The 20,966-nt window shown below is 45.2% G+C and overlaps 1 protein-coding gene across 3 annotated transcripts in view; it reads left to right on the top strand.

The window, feature by feature from the left end:
• The first annotated feature begins 961 nt into the window (after positions 1 to 961).
• The window catches only part of RHBDL2 (rhomboid like 2), a 50,308-nt gene continuing 30,303 nt past the window's right edge, over positions 962 to 20,966 (top strand). The window contains exon 1 of one of the 3 annotated variants that reach the window (XM_032877328.1): positions 962 to 1,118. The gene's annotated coding sequence lies outside the window, so the exon portion shown is untranslated. Of the gene's footprint in view, positions 1,119 to 11,239; positions 11,311 to 18,629; positions 18,650 to 20,966 lie in introns of those variants that run through there. The other 2 variants (XM_032877325.1, XM_032877326.1) reach the window with 2 other exon arrangements.

Raw genomic sequence — 20,966 nt, 5'->3', positions numbered from 1 at the left:
ACACACACACACACACACACAAACATTTGTAGAAATTCCAAATGGAACATCCAAATGGGAAAAGGTCCCCTAGGCACTGTGATGGTGGTGGGGTGGGAAGGGATGGTGCTAGGTGGGGGTTAAGCATTGCAAAGATTGATTTGATCGGGGGAAGGGGGCATCTGAGTGGCTCAGTTGGTTAGGCATCTGCCTTTGCTCAGGTCATGATCTGGGGGTCCAGAGTTGGGCTCTGTGCTCAGCAGGGAGTCTGCTTCTCCCTCTGCCCCTTCCACACCCCCGCCCGCTGCAGTCTCTCTCTCTCAAATAAATAAAATCTTTAAAAAAACCCACAAAAACTCAGAACTGAGATTTTGTAGGCACTGATTCATATTAACAAGGTTCAGAAGGAACCGATGTTCAAATCCTAAATGAGAATTTATTAATTTACAAAAAATACTTAAGGGCATATCAACCCTGCCCAGGGCCTAGTGAGATGGGAATTATTCTTAAAATGCACTGAATGAATAGTGAGAAACTAGTAAACCTATTTCACCAGGGGCCAAGGTAGAACCAGTTTGGTAGACAGAGCCCAGGGGGCTTGTGATTAAAACTCTGCAGAGGGTCTCCAAGTCACACCACTCCCGTGTCCAGCTCCAGATCCGGCTTCCCATCACACCACCACCAAAGGCAGAGCGGCAGAGACCACCCTGCTGAGGTTTTTCCCTAGGAGGGCACAGTGGGGAAGGGCTCAGATGTAGGCATGAAAGTAGGACTTGGAGACAGAATGGAGTCCAGTGCCGGGGCCACAGAGAAAGATCGGAAACTGTCGCAGGCTCCCTGGCTCAGACTCAGGCCGGCGGAGGGGAGGACTCATTCATCCAGGGCCAACCCAGGAGTGAGACTGCAGAGCCGCCTAGCCCGGCCCAGACTGGGTGTCAAGGCGGGGAGGAGATTTCATCAGGTTCCCTCCCCGTGGGCCGGGCGGCTGGGAACCTGTTGGGACGATTTTAGTTTGGGGAGGGACGGAGGGACCGCTGGCAGGGAGGGAACGTCAGGGCAGCAGAGGCAGCCCCTCGGCCCAGGCAGCCTGGAACGCGGTGGGCAGCCTGTCCTGGCTGGGACGACGTGGGCCTCCCGAGGTAAGTGCGGGAGCTGGGACCCGCGGACCCAGGCCCTCCTGGGGGAGAAGGGGGCGGGGCAGAAAGCGCCCCCGGGTAGAAAAGCCGGAGTCCCGGGTCTGAGCGGGAAGGAGCCGGCCGTGGGACACTCTTGGCAACCTCCCTTCCGGACTAGTCTTCAGGATGGCCGCTTGGGATCCTGGAACTTTCATTTTGAAACTAGGATGTCGAGGGGCGTCTGGCTGACTCAGTCCAAGGAGCATGGGACTCTTGATCTCGGGGGTCGTGAGTTGTGTAGAGATTACTTAAAAAAAGGAAATAAAATAAACGTACCATGTTGAGTTAGGAGTGGGGGGCTGACTCTGGCTTCTCCCCCAGGGACATGGCGGGGGACCAGGTAATGGCATTCTCCTTCCCAGCCCTGGTCAGTCACTGGCCTTCTCTCCCTTCATCCCATTTTTCACCATAACCAAAACCCCTTCCACACCTTTGTCCCCCAACATTGCCCCCAGCCCCCTCCAGCTGAGCCAGTTCTTAGCCCTCCTGGGCTGGCCGACCTCCCGCGTGCCCCGCACTGGAGACCGCTGCCAGGGAGGACTTCTTCCTGCTAGGCGCCTCCCCGGGGGTTGTTTCCTCCTTCCTGGTATGGGTGTCTGAGGGATTTCGCTCATTCATTTGTTATTATTCACTTGTTTATTCATCACTGTTTGAGCCTAAACCTGCATTACGGGGGAGGGGGCACACAGTCTCTGCTCTTCATGGGACTGGGGAAACTGCCCTTTATTTCATACACATTTAATAATGATAAGCTGGTGCGCCCTGTGGCATAGGTAAGATTATTTTGAAGTTGACCAGACACTTGGATTCCTATCCCATCTTTCCTGTTCACTTTCTGAGCCCCCATTCCCTCATCTGTAGAGTGTTTTTTTTTTTTTAAGATTTTATTTATTTATTTGACAGAGAGAGGCACAGTGAGAGAGGGAACACAAGCAGAGGAAACGGGAGAGGGAGAAGCGGGCTTCCCCGGGATCCGGGAGCCTGTGCTGAGCTCAATCCCAGGATCCGGGGATCGTGACCTGAGCTGAAGGCAGACGCTCTACGGCTGAGCTACCCAGGAGCCCCTGCAGAGTGGTATTGTTATGAAGATGGCATGAAAGGGAGCTGGTCGGGCACCAAGCCGGTGCCCGGCAGGCAGTGGGTCCTTAATAAACACCAGTGCTCTTCCTTTCTTCTTTAGCACACCACTCCCCCTTCCCCTCGCGCGTTCCTGCCCCGAACCTCCGACAGCCACCTCCCCCTCTCCATAGGTTTGTAAAGATCTCTAAGACAACCCCTGATCTTGAAAGCACGTAGGCAGACGCGTACGCCCAGAATGGGTAGGGAAGAGGGAGGTGGAGAAGGGAGACGAAGGCTCAGAAGGGGTGGGGATGGGGCGGGTTGGGGAAGGGGCCTCCCACGGGTCTGAGGTAAGAACACCGAACCAGGGCTGGCACTCCAGGGAAGGGAGATGAAGTTCCCGGCAGGCCCTCGGGCGGTGTTTCTGAATTTGCAGTCACACTGAGCAAGTGATGGGAACTACCAGTTCCTAAAACCAACTCTGCCTGGCCTCAGGCTAAGGGCTTTTAAATGCATTGTCTCATCCCTGTTACGAATATTACTATTCCCATTTTACGGATGAGGAAATGGAGATACATGGAGAGACAAACAGGCTAAGCCTAAGGGGTTGCCTAAGGTCACATGGCTGATAAGCAATGGATCCAGAGTTCAAGTCTAGATCAGACTCTATCCATGCTCTTTGTCCAACTCCTTGCTGTCTTTCCAGTTCCTGTGTATCAGAGAGAACAAAAGGACATGATTATTCTCCCAACTTCTTAGACACCAGCTTCTCACTTCCTGTACATCTCCTGCTCTGGGTTGCTTCATCCCCATGGGGAGGGGCACACTCCTTCCTGATTCATTAATTCATTTACTTATTCATTCATTTATTTATTTATTCATTCATTCATTCAGTTTATTCATTTATTCATTCACCCATCATTTATTCATTCAAGTGCTCTGTTGGGCACAAGAGGGCAGGGACCATGTCTGTGTGTTTACAGTTGTGTAACCAGCACCTTGGGTGTCCCTAATACAGGAATGTTTGATGAATCCTTTTGTAAATGGGTCCAACAAACATTTTTTGATGCATTCTGTGGGTTCCCTCATAGGGATTCATAGATGAATGAAACAGAAGCCCTAACCTCAAGACCCACATAGAGGAGATGGTGATAATACAAAGAAGGCATGATACCCTAGACAGGAACAGAGGCTGCAGAGGGAACGATGAGCGTCATTTAATTCCACCATGTCTGCCTTGTTCTCTACTGGATTCAGGGCCTAGCCAATGGCAGGCTCATGGCAGATGCCTGTAAGGCTTTGCAGAGGAGGTGTTTAGGACAGAGTCTTGAAGGGGGTGTTAGAAGTTAGAAGTTAGATATGTTAGAAGGGGGTGTTAGAAGGAGAGGGGCACCTGGGTGGCTCAGTCTGGTTAAGCGCTCAACTCTTGGTTTCTGCTCAGGTCATGATCTGAGGGTTGTGGGATTGAGCCTTGAGTTGGGCTCCATGCTCAGCACGGAGTCTGCTGGAGATTCTCTCACTGTCCCTCTCCCTCTACCCCTCCCCTGCTTGCTCTCTCTCTCTCTGTCTCTCTCTCAAATAAATAAATAAATAAATACAATCTGAAAAAAAGAAAAAAAAGAAGTTCACCAGGAGAACAAATTGGGGAAGGAAGATACTCTAGCAGAGAGAGATGCTCATGCAAAAGCCTAGTGGAGGGTGGGAGCTGGAATTGCTAGGAGCTTAGTATGGCCGAAGGGTAGTGTCAATGGAAGAATGAAGGATAAATGCGCAGGACTCAGGCCATGAGCCTTGTTTAAGGAAAATAGATTTTACACCAAGGGTATTGGGTAACCATTGAAGGGATTGAGCAAAAGGAGGACACCATCTGACTTGTATTTCAGAAGTGTGGCTGAGGCATGGGGGGGTCAGGGAAATGGCACCAAGACCTCTAGGCCTGATAGGGTTCCTCTCTGTCTGAGGAAATGAGCCTTCCTCTTTAGGACTTCCTTTTTAGGACTTCCTAATGGTTCATGAAGGGCCTCCTAACTTGCCTTGTGTCCTGATCTACTGTGCTTCGTCTTAGGCTGTATGCTGGGTTACAGCTAATCTATTCTTTCTAATAGAAATACTGAAATTTACAAGTGATTTACATTTGTATAATCTGGAGCAAATTCTGGGGTATACAGCTTGCTGATTTGTGCTTTGTTACGTAAAGGAGAGAGATGGAGTTGCAGGGGGCCACCGGGAATTGTGTTGGGCTCTGCATGTGGCGTGAGAGTTTGTGTTGAATATGGAACTGGATGTGGATAGCTTTCAGAGAATCTGTTTCCAGTCCCTCAGATTCCACAGGTATTCCCTCCTGAAAGCAATCTGCTTGACTCGATTTTTTTTTTAATTTAGATTTTATTATTTTTATTTTTAAGTAGGTTCCCGCAGCCAGCATGCAGCCCAGTGTGGGACTTGAATTCATGACCCTGAGATCAAGACCTGAGATAAAATCAAGAGTTGGACACCTAACTCACTGGGCCACCCAGGCACCCCTGACTGGATTCTTTTAAGTTCTCCTTATGAACTCATTCCTTCCTCCCTCCCTCCCTTCTTCCCTCTCTCCTTCCCTTCCTTTCTTCCTTCCTTCCTTCCTCTCTCTCTCTTCCTTTCTTTCTTTGTGGGCTTCATGCCCAACGTGCAGCTTGAACTCAAGACCCTGAGGCTCAGGGTTGCCTTGCTCCACTGCGGAACCAGGCAGGAGACCCTAGTTCTGCTTTCATTATTTCCCTTCTCTGGCTTTGCTAGATTTGTCCTGAAACTTTCAGTGGTGCTATAAAAACCAGAAGGACAACTGGAGGATGCTTTGTTCCTGAGGGATCAGATAAGATAAACTGAGGGGGTGGTACCTTACTGCAGACTCTTAAAATTTACTTTTCATTTTATTTTATTATTATTTTTTAAGTGAGCTCTACACCCAGTGTGGGGCTTAAACTCATGACCCTGACACTGAGAGCCAGACTCTTCTGACTGAGCCAGCCAGGTGCCCCAGCAACCAGAGGTTTAACAGGCTACTCAAGGTCACAGAGCTATTAAGTGGCAGAATCAGGACTTGAACTCCAGAACCTCCCCTCTAGAATTTGTGCTCTATTGTGCTACTCTACTTTAAATTGAAGTGCCTTAGCTCATTAACTGTATATTGTAGAATTAATTGGGACCTGAATTGGTTGTCTTGGGGATGCAGATATACTCACTGATAGAAATGTTTAAAAATGTAGGTGGGTTTTCTTACAGACAGAAAATTATTCTGCTTTGGCTAATCGGTTGGACAGTGAGCAGTGGCTTTGACAATTGGATTACATGGCAGACATTTTCCAAAAACTGAACTAAATGTGTAGCTCCAAGGTTTAGATGAAAACATACCTAAAGCATGTTTCTAATAAGACTACACCAGAAAATTCTGTCTTGGTACCCATTTTAACTTGTGAAAAAGAATTTTAGACATTATTGTAAAATGTGTGTGAGGGTCATAGCTTTCTCAAAATCTAATGTGGATTTGTGTGCAAAACAATGTGAGGACTTCTGGCGTATGGCTTGTACCATCACTGGCCATGTTTGTTGGGCTAGTGATGAGGCTCCTGATGGGAGAGCTGAAGTGGCTTGTCCACAGGTAAGCAGAGGCAGAAGTGAAGCAAGATCAAGCATTTCTGACGTTGTGATTTCTTTTACTCCATACTTCTACCTTCTTCATTTCTTGATGGTTCATTCAGCAAACATTTGCTGAACACCTACAAATGGAGGAAAAACTACACATTTTCTACTTTTTCTGGAATTTATATTCTAGTAGAAGAGAGTAAAGTGAGTAAACACATCCTATAGTTTTAGATAGTGTCTAATGCTGGGAGCAAATAAGCAGGGGAATGTGCTAGAATATATGGGGTGGGCCAAGGGGTGGGTCAGGGAAGACTTCCTAGGGAGGTGCTTTTTGTTATGAAGGAGGCAGCCTTGTGTATATATGTTAGAGTGTGTGGGAGGGGTGGAGGAGAGAGGTTTAGGTCAATCAAACGGCAAGTGCAAAGACCCTGAGGCAGGAGAGAGCTTGGGGTTAGGAACACGAACTTGTGGAAAACAATGTGGAGATCCCTTAAAAAATTAAAAATGGAAATAGCAAATGATCCAGTAATTCTAATTCTGGGTATTTATTTGAAGAAAACAAAAAACACTAATTCAAATAGATGTATGCATCCCTATGTTTATTGTAGTATCATTTACAATAGCCAAGATACGGAAGCAACCGAAGTGTCCATCAGTAGATGAACTGGTAAAGAAGATGTGGTATATATATATAACGGAATACTATTCCACCCTAAAAAAGAATGACATCTTGCCATTTGTAACAACATGATGGATGGACCTAGAGGGTATTATGCTAAGTGAAATAAGTCAGACAGAAAGACAACTACCATATGATTTCACTTATATGTGGAATCTAAAAAACAAAGCAAGTGGATAAACAAACAAAAACAGAAACAGATTCATAAATACAGAGAAGAAACTGATGGTTGCCAAAAGGGAGGGTGAGAGATAGGCGAAATAAGTGAAGGGAATTAAGGGGTTGAACTTCCACTTATGAAATAGGTAAGTCATGCAGATGAAAAGTACAGCATAGGGAATATAGTCAATAGCACTATAATAATGTTGTATGGTGATAGATGGCAAGTACACCTGTTGTGGCAAGCATTTTATAATGTATATAATTGTCAAATCATTATATTACACACTTGAAACCAATATAATATTGTATGTCAACTATACTTCAATAAAAGAATACATATATTTGCATATAAAAGAAAGAATAGAGATGTTGGGGGGAGAGGGGTAAAATTCCACAAAGAAGGCAGGAGCTAGGTCATGCAGGACCTTACCAGCCTTGGTAAGGATCCTATATTTGTCTCGAAGACAGCGAGGAACCGTTGAGAGGTTTTAAGCAGAGTTGCTGTAGTCTGATTTATGGTTGTATTGGTTTGCTTTGGAGGGGGGCAGGAGTGGAAGCTGAGATGGAGAATATTTCAGGTAGGACACCAGCAGTCTACTCTATGGAGGGTTACCAAGATGAACAACGTCAATGGGAAGACAGAATGGTCTGGGATGCCATTCTGTCTTCTCGTTCTGTTGAGTATGTTGGTAACTATTGCTGTGTTAACAAATCACTCTAAAGCGTGGCAGCTTAAAACAACAATCATTTTATTTTGCCCTGATTCTGTGGGTCTGGAATTTGGGCAGAGTCCTGCTGAGTAGTTCTGCTCTGTGTGGTGTCAGCCGGGGTCACTGACTTGGCTGTCTTTAGTTGGTGGTTGGGTTGGGCTGTAGGGTCTAGGAAGACTTCACTGAGGAGCACCCAGGTGGCTCAGTCCGTTGAACATCAGACTCTTGGTTTCCGCTCAGGTCCTGATCTCAGTCAGGGTCCTGAGAGGGAGCCCCACCCCCTCCACTCAGCAGGGAGTCTGCTTGGAGATTCTTTCCCTCTTCCTCTGCCCTTCCCCTACTCCCACATGCAGGCATTCTCTCTCTCAAATAAATAAATCTTAAAAAAAAAAAGCCTTCACTTATACATAGGTCTGGCATCTCGGTGCCCTTCCGCATGGCCTCTCTGTCTCCTTATGAATAGATTGGGCTTCATCATAGCATGGTGGCTTCAGGGTAATCAAGCGTCTTTTTTAAATTTTTAATTAATTAACTAATTAATTAATTATTTCTAGGGATTTACTTTTCTTTCTTTTTTTTTCTTACTTTCACAAGAACTTTATTTATATTTAAAGATTTTATTTATTTATTTCACACACACACACACACACACACACACACAGATCACAAGTAGGCAGAGCAGCAGGCAGAGAGAGAGGGGGAAGCAGGCTCCCTGCTGAGCAGAGAGCACGATGCAAAGCTTGATCCCAGGACCCTGAGATCATGATCTGAGTCAAAGGCAGAGGCTTAACCCACTGAGCCACCCAGGTGCCCCCCAAGAATTTATTTTTTAATTTAAATTCAGTTAACTAACATAAAATGCATTATAAGTTTCAGAGGTAGAGGTCAGTGATTTTTCAGTCTCATATCATACGCAGTGCTCAACTTTCTTTTTGAATTACTTATTTATATTTTTTCAAATTAAGCTCTACACCCCATGTGGGGCTTGAACTCATGCCACTGAAAGATCAAGAGTTGCATGCTTGGGGTGCCTGGGTGCCTCAGTGGGTTAAAGCCTCTGCCTTCGGCTCAGGTCATGATCCCAAGGTCCTGGGATCCAACCCCCGCATCAGGCTCTCTGATCGGCAGGGAGCCTGCTTCCTCCTCTCTCTCTGCCTGACTCTCTGCCTACTTGTGATCTCTGTCAAATAAATAAATAAAATCTTAAAAAAAAAAAAAAAAAAGAGTTGCATGCTCTACTGAGTGAGCCAGCCAGGTGCCCCAGTAGTCAACCTTCTTATGGTCTTAGGCTTCCACAAAGAACAAGAGTGGGGCTGCGGATCTCTTAGGGCCTGGCCTTGGGATGTGCTACTTCTGCCCCATATTATTGGCCTAAACCTGTCACAGCGCTGGCCCAGATTCAAGGGCAGGAGAAATAAACCCCACCTCTTAGTGGGAGGAATGGTAAATAATAGACGCCATCTGTAATCTATCACTCTAGGCTTCTGGGAACTGATTAACCGTAATCACCCTGATGGGGCTGAGTCACTTATAAATAAAGCCACAGTATACTGTGTTGGGACAATTTATAGATCTTTATTCTTCCCTGGATAGGGAGGACCTGGGAATAGGAGGTGGGTTTTTTTTTTGTTTTTTTTTCTTATGTTTCCAGAGCCCAACGTACATAAGACATTCAGGGAGTGCTTGTCCAGTGAATGCACACATCACATAAGAATTCACTGCTTCTCAAACCACAGCTTCTCAAACCACAGTATACATAAGCATCCCTTGAGGGGCTGTCAAAAGGTATGGAGATTCCTGGGCAAGACCCCAGCCCAGACCCTCTGAATCCAAATCTCTAGGGTAGGGGTTTTTAGTCTGGGCTGAACACTAAAATATACCAGCACATGGGCCCTAGCCCCAGAAGCCCTGATACCATTGGTGGATGAGCTGGGGTCATGAGCCCGATGTCAAAAAAAAAAAATTTTTTTTTTTTTAAGATTTTTCTATTTATTTGACACAGAGAGAGAGAGATCACAAGTAGGCAGAGAGACAGGCAAAGAGAGAGGAGAAGCAGGCTCCCCGCCAAGCAGACATCCCGATGTGGGACTCGATCCCAGGACCCTGAGATCATGACCTGTGCTGAAGGCAGAGGCTCAACCCACTGAGCCACTCAGGTGCCCCCGATGTCAACATTTTTTTTACAAGCTTCTCAGATCATTCTGATGTGTAGCCAAGGTTAGGAACCACTGCCAGGATGAGAGAACCAGCTATCTTCCCCTGACGTCCTTAGATGATTCTGATGGAGGTGATCTATGAGAAGTGACTGTCTTCAGTTTGCCCGGGACTGTCCTGATTTTAGCACCCCAAGCCCCACATCCCAGGAAATCCCTAGTCCTCTGTAGTCTCGCACAGCTGGTCACTATCGATGGACCAGGAACATTGTAGACGAGGCAGTGAAAGCCCTTTTGAAGAGTAACTACAAATACCTAATGAGAGCCATGATTCTGCCTCTTTACTCACAGGACTGACAAAGTAGTATCAGAATGCCATCCAACAGAGTTAACTCCCCGAATGAAGGCGGAGATGGCTCAGGGTCAGTGTTTCCCTTCAGCCCTGTCCTCTGGTAGACTGGGTTAAGCTACTTAAATAGGGTGTCCAGTTCTGGGAATTCTTCCGGACTGTATTCCTTAGTGTACGGGTGGCAGCTTTGGAAGACTGGCCACAATCAGCAAGGGTGATGTGTGGAGAATAGTATAATATGTATATGATATGATATGATATGATATGATATGATATGATAAATATGATAGTTCTTGTGTCTCTATGCCAGTGAGTATTGTTACTACTATTACTTACATTGTGATCAGGTACAAAGTTGTATGTCCTACCCTAGGTAGTGTTGGGGGAAACAGTGCGGATAGGGGAGAGCCCCTCTAAGCCTCAGAAAAATGGGTTTGTGTCTCAGCTTTGGTGTGACTAGGTTGCTATATGATCAGGGATGACTCTTGCTTTAGTGGTTCTTCTGTAAAGTGGGAGGAGTATGACGTCATCCTCACAGAGCAGCAAGGAGGGACCATTGAAATAGTGTAAGTGAAAGTGACTGGAGCCTGGGAAGGGGGGTATTGTGATTGTTGTTGAGTGGGAAAGACAGAGATTATTCTGCTGAGAGGCCTTGTTCAGGACCAAGGCCATGGCTCCCCCACCCTGAACCACAGCCCCAGCTGCATGGGATTCCAAGGAAGCAGCTTTTACCACGTCGTGGGCACACACAGACCTCAGGAAGCAGGGTGTCTCTACCTTAGTTGCCCTCACAGTGAGTGCAAGTTTGCTTTGCTTTAGGCGTAAGAAAAACTTTTGGAAAAGGAGGTTTTTGAAGGCGTCTGTTTGTGTGTTTGTTTGTTTGTTTGTTTTTAAATTGTCCGCTTATTTATTCCGAGTGTATCCTCAGAGATGTAGCAAGAAGAAAACAACCACAGCCACAAACCTATAATATTGAAAAGCTGGTTCTTTATTTCTGTAGCTAAAAAAGTGCTCTTTCAGGCTATAACCACAGAGACTGCTGCAGGCCTCCGGAACGGGCCATAATGATGGTTTGCAGTGTGATGAAGGAGACTGTTAATCTCTGTGGCCCAGAAGCCCAATCTGTGCCCTCTCCAATTACCCAGGTTGCCTAGCAACACCACCAAAAGCCTCCCCAGCAGGCCCGGCTGGGCGAAAATTGGGTACACCCAGCACAGCCTGCCGCTCAGCCTCCTGGGCTCCCAGGCCACATCAAGGCTGGACTCAGCCTTGGCAGGGGCCTGCCTGGTACCAATCAGTGGGTGGGGCTAGCTCTTTAAAGAAACAATTCAGATATTTAAAACCTACTCATGTGAATGCAACTAGGAAAGCAGCACAAACTCATGATCCAAAGTCTCTTCTGCCAAAGACGAGTTGTCCTAAGGTGGGTGGCCTTCCCTGTGCTCTCCTGGGTGAAGTGAAGAAGGGAAGGGGAGCCTGACTTAGACATTTGGGTTCTCGGAGAGGCAGATGCTTTTCCCTTCCTGGGTGCCTGTGTCCATCCCGACTCCCTGTGGCAGCAGTGGGAGCCCCAGACTCTGGGCCGAGGACCTGCCACTTTCATGGCTCCCATTTGGAAACTCCTGGGATCTAGTCCAGGTCTGTTTGGGGAGCTGGAGGAAGAAGAGGGAGATGAGGGTAGAGGGAAGGATGGGATGAAAATAAGCTAAATAAAGATGTCCACTTCTTTAACACTTGGTGCCCAGAAATTGCAGGACAGAGGAACACACAAGGTCTGTGAAGTGAGACACCCCGGGCTCCTCTCCGAGCCCTCCCCTCACTGGCTGGGTTATCTTGATAAAGTTCCTTTGGAAGCCTGAGTTTCCTTATCTATACAACGGGGGTGTTATGATCTTATTTTTTTTTAACTTTCGTTTGTTGTTATTATCCTGTTTTATAAGGTTCTTGTGAAAATTAATGAAGAGAAGGCTCATCAGGTGTTTAGCATAGAATCTGTAAGTGCAGGACACCTGGGTGGTTCAGTTGGTTAATCCGGTGCCTTTGGCTCAGGTCATGATTCCAGGGTCCTGGGATCAAGTCCCATATTGGGCTCCTTGCTCAGTGGGCAGCCTGCTTCTCTCTCTGCCTCTGCCTGCTGCTCTGCCTGCTTGTGCTCTCTCTCTCTCTCTGAAAAATAAATAAATAAAATCTTTAAAAAAGTCTGTAAGTGCTCATTATTTTTATTTTAAGATGTATTTATTTATTTGTTTGAGAGAGAGAGACTGAACAAGAGAAAGAGAGAAGGAGCAGGAGGAAGGGCAGAGGTAGAAGCAGGCTCCTGGCTCAGCAAGGAGCCTGACCTGGGGCTAGATCCCAGAACGCTGGGATCATGAGCTGAGCCAAAGGCAGACGCTTCCCACTGAGCCACCCAGACACCCCTAGTAAGTGCTCACTATTATGGCAACTCTTCTTATTTCATTTGCTTCTTACAATAATTCTGTAAGATACTGAGGGGAGAAAGGGGGTGTATTTTATAGCCGAGGAAACTGCGGCACAGTGAAATTAAGGGGTATGCTGAGAGCAGAACTTGGGTCTTCACAGTTCCAAGCACAAAGACAGGTGACAAGCCCTTTGGCAGCCATTACAAGATGGTGGCTTTTCTGGTCTCCTCTGATGGTTCAGTGATGTCAGAATGATGTGGGGGTGGGGTGGGGTGGGGTGCAGAGGAAAAGGGTGGCAGAAGGCACTTTTCCAACATAAAATGATACAAGACTCTTGGTTAATGTGGTCTGGACAGAATTCCCCTCTCCTTCCTTCCAGTATTCTTTACATAAACTTTTTATTTTGGAATAATTTTAGATTTACAGAAAAGTCACAGAGAGTTTGTTTACCCTTACGCAGATGCTAGTATTTTCTGAACCTCCTGTGTGCCAGGAACTTTCGGAGCACAAGGAATACAGCAGTAAAACTGACTCTGCTTTCCATTGGAAGAATACAGAGTTTGTGGTAGGAATGGACTCTAGAGTCCTTAGTTTGTGGGTCTCGAAGGTGCTGCTGCCTCCATGTCACCTGTCAGAGATCTGCTACAGCTATCAGATTAGTTTTTTCAGGAGAGGAGCCAGGAAGCTGTATAGAAACAAATGGTGAAAAACAGTTGCTCAGGAGACCTGGGTGGCTCAGGGCTTCTCCCTCTCCCTGTTCCCCCTGCTTGTGCTCACACTCTCACGCTCTCTCTCTCTCTCTGACAAATAAATAAATAAAATCTTAAAAAAAAAAAAAAGAAAAAGAAATGCTAGAGGAGATTTGAAGGCAGAACTAGTCTGGTGCAGACTGTCCATTCCTGGCACAGGTGAGAGAGGGACTGGCTCCAGCTCACACAGCCAGGAAGTGGCAGAGTCTAGACCAGAAAGCAAGTCTCCTGGTTCTGTGCCCTCCCAACGCTGTGTCTCCCTAATGCAGAACAAGAAATGAGTTTAACTTGTGACTGGAAGACCCCAGGTAGAGTTTAGAAGCGTTTCTTGGTTATTTAGGTGTTAGTTAGGTTCTTGGCTGCAGGGGACAGAAACTAATTTTGGCTAATGACTCCAGGAAATTAATTTTATTGAAAGCACGTTGGGTAGGAAAAGAAAAACAATATCTCAGGGTGCCTGGGTGGCTCAGTGGGTTAGGCCTCTGCCTTTGGCTCAGGTCATGATCTCAGGGTCCTGGGATCGAGCCCCTCATTGGGCTCCCTGCTCAGCGGAGAGCCTGCTTCCTACCTCTCTCTGCCTACTTGTGATCTCTGTCTGTCAAATAGATAAATAAAATATTTAAAAAAAAAAAAAGAAAAGAAAAACAATATCTCGACTCCTACTCACACTTCCAACACCAAATATGTGGGGTTTTCACACCAAGGAATTCTGACACCAACTACCCACCTGATTAAGGGCTCAGTGCCCTATGACTGCTCCCCACTTCAGATGCCCATTTTGAGTCTGGGCTTCTGATCAACTGGCTAGAAATTGGGGTCACCCCCTCCTTGGGCTTAATAATTTGCTGGAACATTACTTGTGGAACATAAGGAATAGCATGGAGGACATTGGGAGAAGGAAAGGAAAAATGAAGGGAGGGAATCAGAGGGGGAGATGAACCATGACTCTGGACTTTGAGAAACAAACTGAGGGTTTTAGAGGGGAGGGAGGTAGGGGGATGGGTTAGCATGGTGATGAGTTGGCCTGGTGTTGGGTATTAAGGAGGGCACATATTGCATGGAGCATTGGGTGTTATCGTAAACAATCTTGGAACACTACATCAAAAACTAATGATGTACTGTATGGTGAAACAGAACATAGTAAAAAATAATTACAAATAAATAAATAAATTTGAAACAAACAAACCAAAAAGAATTTGCTAGAACAGCTCACAGAACTTAGGAGAGGGCTTTATCGATTATTACTGGTTTTTATATACAGGATACAACTCAGGAACAGCCACATGGAAGAGATGCATGGGGCCAGGTGGATGGGTAAGGATGCAGAGCTCTCTGGGTGTTTCCTGTGTTTACCAGGCTGGAAGCTCTCTGAATCTTCTGTTTGGGGTTTTCATGGAGGTTCCATGACATGGATGTGAATGGTCACTGACCATTACTGATTAAACTCAATCTCTAGACCTTCTTCTCTTCCCAGAGATGGGGCTGAAAGTTCCACCGCTCTCATCACATGGTTATTTCCTCAGGCAATCAGCTCTTATCCTACAAGAGTCACTTCCTTAGCCTAAACTCAGGTCTGGTTGAAAAGGGCTTATTGTGAATAACAGAAGCTGGTCCCCCTCAACCCTGTCAAGAAATTCCAAGGGTTTTAGGAGGTCTATGCGGGGGAACTGGGATGAAGACCAAATATATGTATCTTAGTATATCACAGGGTCACGGGTAGGTTACAAAATCATTGGAATGCTGCAGAAACAAGGATGGGAAAATAAGCCAACACAAAAGAAGACCAGGCACCTAGAACTACACCAAAATCCATCGCAGGGCCACGTAGGTGCAGATGGTCCCCTTGCTCTGGCTGCTGCTGCTGCGTGCTCATTGCTGCCGCCTGCATAGAAGATACAGCTGGCACTGGGGGGCATGGACACTAGGTATGCTGCTCTCTATAGTGCACTGCTATAAAGAACTTAGCCAGGTGTCAAGCTCCAGCCTCCAAAATCCGAATCAAGTGCTGCTGATTGGTGAAGCCTAAGCCAGGACCTGAACCTTAGCTGCCTGGGAACCTGGAACCGAAAGGAGTGGGGATTTTTACCTTCGGTAGCGGGAAGTGGTCCTAGCTGCCTGCCAGGATTCGTGAGATGAAGAATTCCCCAAGAACCCTGACAAAGGGCCATTATATAAATGTTATCAAAGAAGACACTGGGAGCCCTTGACATTTGCAGCTTCAACACTTAACAGTTTTTGCAATTTATTAGCTGCCCCAAAAGGCCATTGTAAAGGGATGTGAATTGAATGACTTTGTTGGAACCAGTCCTTTGCTAGTGAGTGAGCCAAGCCTGCCATGCCACTTTGATGTCTCACGTGATTTCGCTCTTCTGTATGACTTTCCAGCCTCTAGGTAACCATGCATGCAGTGACTAAAATCTTTGTTTCTTATTGGAGGAGTAGAAAAGACTCCTAAAAATAAATCACTTGATAGTGCCAGAAATAGAAATGAGAAAAAAGTGAAGCCTGAGAAAGTGATTTTTTTCTTTATCTTTTCTTTTCTTTCTTTCTTTCTTTCTTTCTTTTTTTTTTTTTGTGGCCACAAATAGAAATTATGGATAAACTTGGCATGGAATGTCAAGTTCAGTGGTGCCATTTGGCATGGAATCTCAAGTTCAGCAGTGCCTAGGATCTTTGATACCAAGCGATCTACCATATATGTCACATAGATACAAGGAAAAGTGCCTTGGGAAGTTGTCTTAATGAGTGCTTCAGCCAGTGCAGAAACTGCTTTTTGAGAGAGAGGGTAAATTTTACTTGAAGATGAAGAGGCACAATTCACTAACTGAGGTTCTATTCTCTTTTCTTCTTTGGGACCTTGGGTGCAAAGTGTTGAATGTGGTTAATTAATACTCCTCATATAACAGACTTTATAAATAACCTTACATCTCTAATTATAGAATTATTTAGGGTCTGAAATGCAATCACTTAAAAATTTTCCAGCTATAATTTATAACATAATTTTGGGAGACACTATGGGTTATATTAAGGCTCCTGGAAAGTCTTTGGAAAAATCCCTTGCTATTGTCAAGGATCTCCTGTGTAAATCTCCTTATGGAAATCTTTTTTTACCTTTTTTTTTTTTTTTTTTTTTTTTGGTTAAGCAGAAGAGTGCTCTGGGTAAATGAGCATGGCCCCACCCTTTCCAATCCTTGGCCAACACAATGGCTTTATGATTCATAACATGAACAATACTTATCCCAGATACAGTCAGGATGCAGGAAACTTCTTTCCACTTTTCCTCTTAAGAATACTTGCTGGCAAGTCTGGCTGGCTCAGTGGGTAGAGCATGTGACTCTTGATCTCAGGGTTGTGAATTCGAGCACCTTGTTGGGTGTGGCACCTACTTTAAAAAAAAAAAAGGGAAACTTGCCAAGCATGAAGGGAAGGTCTTTGGCTTTTGGTGCACAGGGGGGACATGTTTTTAGTTTGATGGCTATGAGTCTTTTCTACTCTTCCAGCATTCTTTTTAACAATCTCCCCTCATTGTTCCATACTGGCAGGATGAGAACTTTTCACAACAGTGCCACCCAGTTTTGACCTGTATGTGTGTGTGTGCATGTGTGTCTGTGCACATGTGTGTATGTGTGTGTGTGAAAGAGAGGGAGAGAGAGTCGGAGAGAGAGACCGAGAGACAGAGAAAGATTGATTTCAACAGAGTTGACAGCCACCTGCTAAAGATAAAAGGTAGGAGGTGAAGCATAACATCAAGCCAACATTAAAGGAAGCTCAAGAAACTTGGATGATCTTTGCTTAGTGAGTAAGAAAGCCCAGTCAGTGCAGTAAATAATTCCATTCCACATGTAACACGGTGTTGAGAGTGACCAAGTGAATAATTTGATAGCTGTGACGCTTTTATGTCTCTGTTAGACTATGATGTGTTGTCATCATTGCCTAGTTGTTTTGAGACTCCTGCTTTATGTAATTGGGCCATCAAAAATTCTGGTAATCTAAAGCACGCTTCCAGGGGCACCTGGGTGGTTCAGTGGGTTAAGCCTCTGCCTTCTGCTCAGGTCATGGTCTCAGAGTCCTGGGATCGAGCCCCACATCGGGCTCTCTGCTCAGCAGGGAGCCTGCTCCCCTTCCTCTCTCTCTGCCTGCCTCTGCCTACTTGTGTTCTCTTTCTCTCTCTCTCTCTCTCTGTCAAGTAAATAAATAAATAAATAAATAAAATCTTAAAAAAAAAAAAAAAAGCATGCTTCCAGAGACCCTGCCCAACTCTGACCTGTAGAGCCTGTGGATTATCTGGACCACACCCATGCAAGGACAAAATTAATGGCAGAACCTTAGATTAGCCTAGGGAGGAAAACTTTGGACCCAGGAGCAGAGGTACTAGTGGGCACATTTCAGCACTGTATAAGGAAGAGGAGATCATAGGGGCTCATTCTAAGAATTAGAACTGTCCGAAAATACAACAACCCGATTGAAGTACATTCTGGTTCTCTGTAAGTTTTCACTACTATAAGTAGTTCCACACTGAACATCTTTGAAATACAGCTTTGTGTACTGGCTCAAATACGTTTGCAGGATAGATTTCTAGGAGTAGGGTGTTTCTGTTGGAAGGTACATGCTTTTCATAGCGTCTAGGTACTGCCCAGTTGCCTTCCAAATGCTCCCATTTCCCACAGCTTCGTGAGTATGGATAAGCCTTCACTTTCTTTCTCTTTTTTTGGATCATCTTTTCATTGTTTGATCAGGAATGTTTCCAAGGTGGTGAACTGTGCTCAGGAATTCAGGTCTGGGAGCAGAAGGTAAACAGGAGTGGGAGGGCCAGGGAATGCCACAGTCTGAAAGCACACCTGTGAGCCCTGAGGATGTCAGAGATGCTTAATCAAGGAGGTGCCCCTGGTTTCCAAAGAACAGGGCACACAGACAGGGCTTGAAGTCAGAGTGTGACCGTTGCTGAGAAGAGAGGTAAAACCAACATGCTGCAGGTGCTACCAGCATTTTCATCTGTTGCTAGCTGCTGAAGTGGCTGGAACTACAGGTCTGATTCTTTGCTGTATGTGTCGAGGAAGAAAACAGACTTGTGGTGAGTCTTGGTGGAGCTGAATCGGTCAGGTATCTTTGTAGCACAGGAAATACATTTCTCTAAAATACCTAAAATACTGGGCTTGACTGTGTAAAATTTCTAGAAAATTTGAAATCTAGAGGACAGAAAATTTTGAGGAAATGTAATCCTTAGTTTTTTTTTTTAAAGCTCCTTTTTAGTTATACGGTTGTATTAACAGTGTAGAATTTTATTTCCTCATAAAATGATCGTATATGGGATTTGAATTTACAGCAGAGCTTATTAATACAATGTTAAAATCCCTAACTGAACTTACTTTTATTCGCTGATTTAAAGGTTTTATTTTACTTTTTTTTCTTTTTAAGATTTTATTTATTTATTTGGCAGGCAGAGATCACAAGTAGGCAGACAAGCAGGCAGAGAGAGAGAGAGAGGAGGAAGCAGGCTCCCTGCAGAGCAGAGAGCTCGATGTGGGACTCATCCCAGGACCCTGAGATCATGACCTGAGCCAAAGGCAGAGGCTTAACCCACTGAGCCACCCAGGTGCCCTTTATTTTACTTTTTTTAAAGTAATCTCTACACCCAAGGCGGGGCTCAAACTTAACACCTTGATATTAAAAGTTGCACGCTCTACTGTCTGAGCTAACCAGGTGCCCTTAAACTTACTATTATTAATTTTTAAAGATTTTTAAATTTATTTGTTTAGAGGAGAGAAAGTATGAGTGGAGGTGGGGGAGGTGGGGGGGCGGGGAGGGAGGAGCAGAGGGAGAAGGACAAGCAGATTGCTCCCTAAGTGCAGAGCCTGACATGGGGCTCGATCCCACAATACTGAGATCATGAGTTGAGCCTAAACCAAGAGTCGCATGCTTAACCCACTGAGCCACCCAGGTGCCCCTGAACTTTTTTTTTTTTTTAAGATTTTATTTATTTATTTGACAGACAGAGATCACAAGTAGGCAGAGAGTGAGGAAGGGAACCAGGCTCCCTGCTGAGCAGAGAGCCTGATGTGGGGCTTGATCCCAGGACCCTGGGGTCATGACCTGAGCTGAAGGCAGACGCTTTAACCTACTGAGCCACCCAGGTGCGCCCCCCCCGCTTTTAAAATAGTTTATTTATTTATTTGATAGACAGAAATTACAAGTAGGTAGAGAGGCAGAGAGAGAGAGGAGGAAGCAGGTTCCCTGCTGAGCAAAGAGCCTGACTTGGGGCTCGATCCCAGGACCCCGAGACCATGACCTGAGCCGAAGGTAGAGGCTTCAACCCACTGAGCCACCCAGGCGCCCCTGCCCCTGAACTTATTTTTTAAATGCTTTAATATTTGCTGTTAAAAGCTACAGATCTTAAAACCACACTGTTTTTGCCAATTATGAGAAGTTGTAAATCTAGAAATAATCAACAACATTCAGGGAAAGTTAATGAAATAGTTAGGTCTACAGACTTAGTGTCTGACCCTGGGACGTTGGGTGAGTGGGAGGTGGATGATGTAGGGGAGGGAAATTTCTTCTCAGAAAAGTTGCTGGGGAAAAGTAACATAGAAGGGGATTTCTCTTCTTCCCTAAATTTACTGAATATAATCTATTGTAATGTGGAAACTGCCTAATGAACTATTTAAAAAAATAAATTCGCTAAGAGTTGATTCCCAGTAACTTGCAGTGTGAAAATAGGCCCTAAACTCAGCCCCATTCGTCTTTCTGTCCATCTCAACCATCCACACACCCACGCAACCATCCATAGCGAATAATAACTAACAATTATGGAGTGTTTACTATGTGCCGGATACTATTCTAAGTGCTCTACATGCATTGCCTCCAACAGTCTTTCCAACAATACTACAAGGTAAGTTCTATCATTATCCCCACTTCATTTTTATTTTTTTGAATTATCCCCACTTTAAAATGGAATCTGAGAGTTTCCCAGTAAATTAAATATAGAATTACTATATAGCTCAGCAGTTCCACTCCTAGGTACATACCCCAAATAACTGAAAACAGGGATTCAGACAATGCACAGGAATGTTCATAGTAGCTCCATTCATAGTCATCAAAGATCTAAATGTCCTGCAACAGACACATGGATAGACAAAATGTGTTTATACGGGTCCCTGGGTGGCACAGTTGGTTGAATGTCTGACTCATGGTTTCGGCTCAGGTCATGATCTCAGGGTTCTGGGATCGAGCCCCATGTGGGGATCTGTGCTCAGCATGGAGTCTGCTTGTCCCTGGCCCTCTGCTCTCCCCCCTGCTCCTACTCTCTCTCTCTCTCTCTCTTGCTTTCTCTCTTATATCTCTAAAGTGAATAAATAAAATGTTTTAAAAGATGTGTTTATATATCTATACAATGCAATATTATTCAGCCATAAAAAAGAATGAAGTACAGGGTACCTGGCTGGCTCAGTCAGTGGAGCATGTGACTCTTTTTTTTTTTTCCCTTTTCAAGTTTTTATGAAATTCCAGTTGGTTAACATACAGTGTAATATTAGTTTCAGGTGTAGAATTTAGTGATTCATCACTTATGTATGACACCGGATGCTCATCACAAGTGCCCTCCTTAATCCCCATCACCTCTTTCACCCATTGCTACAAGCCCCCTCCCAAGACTCTTGATCTCAGGGTTGTGAGTTCAAGCCCCACATTGGGTGTGGCACTTACTTAAAAAAAAAAAAAAAAGGAATTAAGTACTGACCTAGGCCACAACCCAGATAAACCTTGAAGACTTATTACTACCACAGAGAGAAGCCAGACTCGAAAGGCCTCACATGGTATGATTCCATTTCCATGAAATATCCAGAATAAGTAAATCCATAGAGACAGAAAGTAGATTAGGGGTTGCCATGGACTGGAGGGAGGTGGCTATAGAGAGA

The sequence above is a fragment of the Lontra canadensis genome, unplaced genomic scaffold, assembly GCF_010015895.1.
Source record: "Lontra canadensis isolate GAN:19392208 unplaced genomic scaffold, GSC_riverotter_1.0 scaffold60, whole genome shotgun sequence".
Taxonomy (NCBI): domain Eukaryota; kingdom Metazoa; phylum Chordata; class Mammalia; order Carnivora; family Mustelidae; genus Lontra; species Lontra canadensis.
The sequence above is the reverse complement of the archived record's forward strand: the minus strand, read 5'-3'. Positions and strand labels throughout refer to the sequence as shown.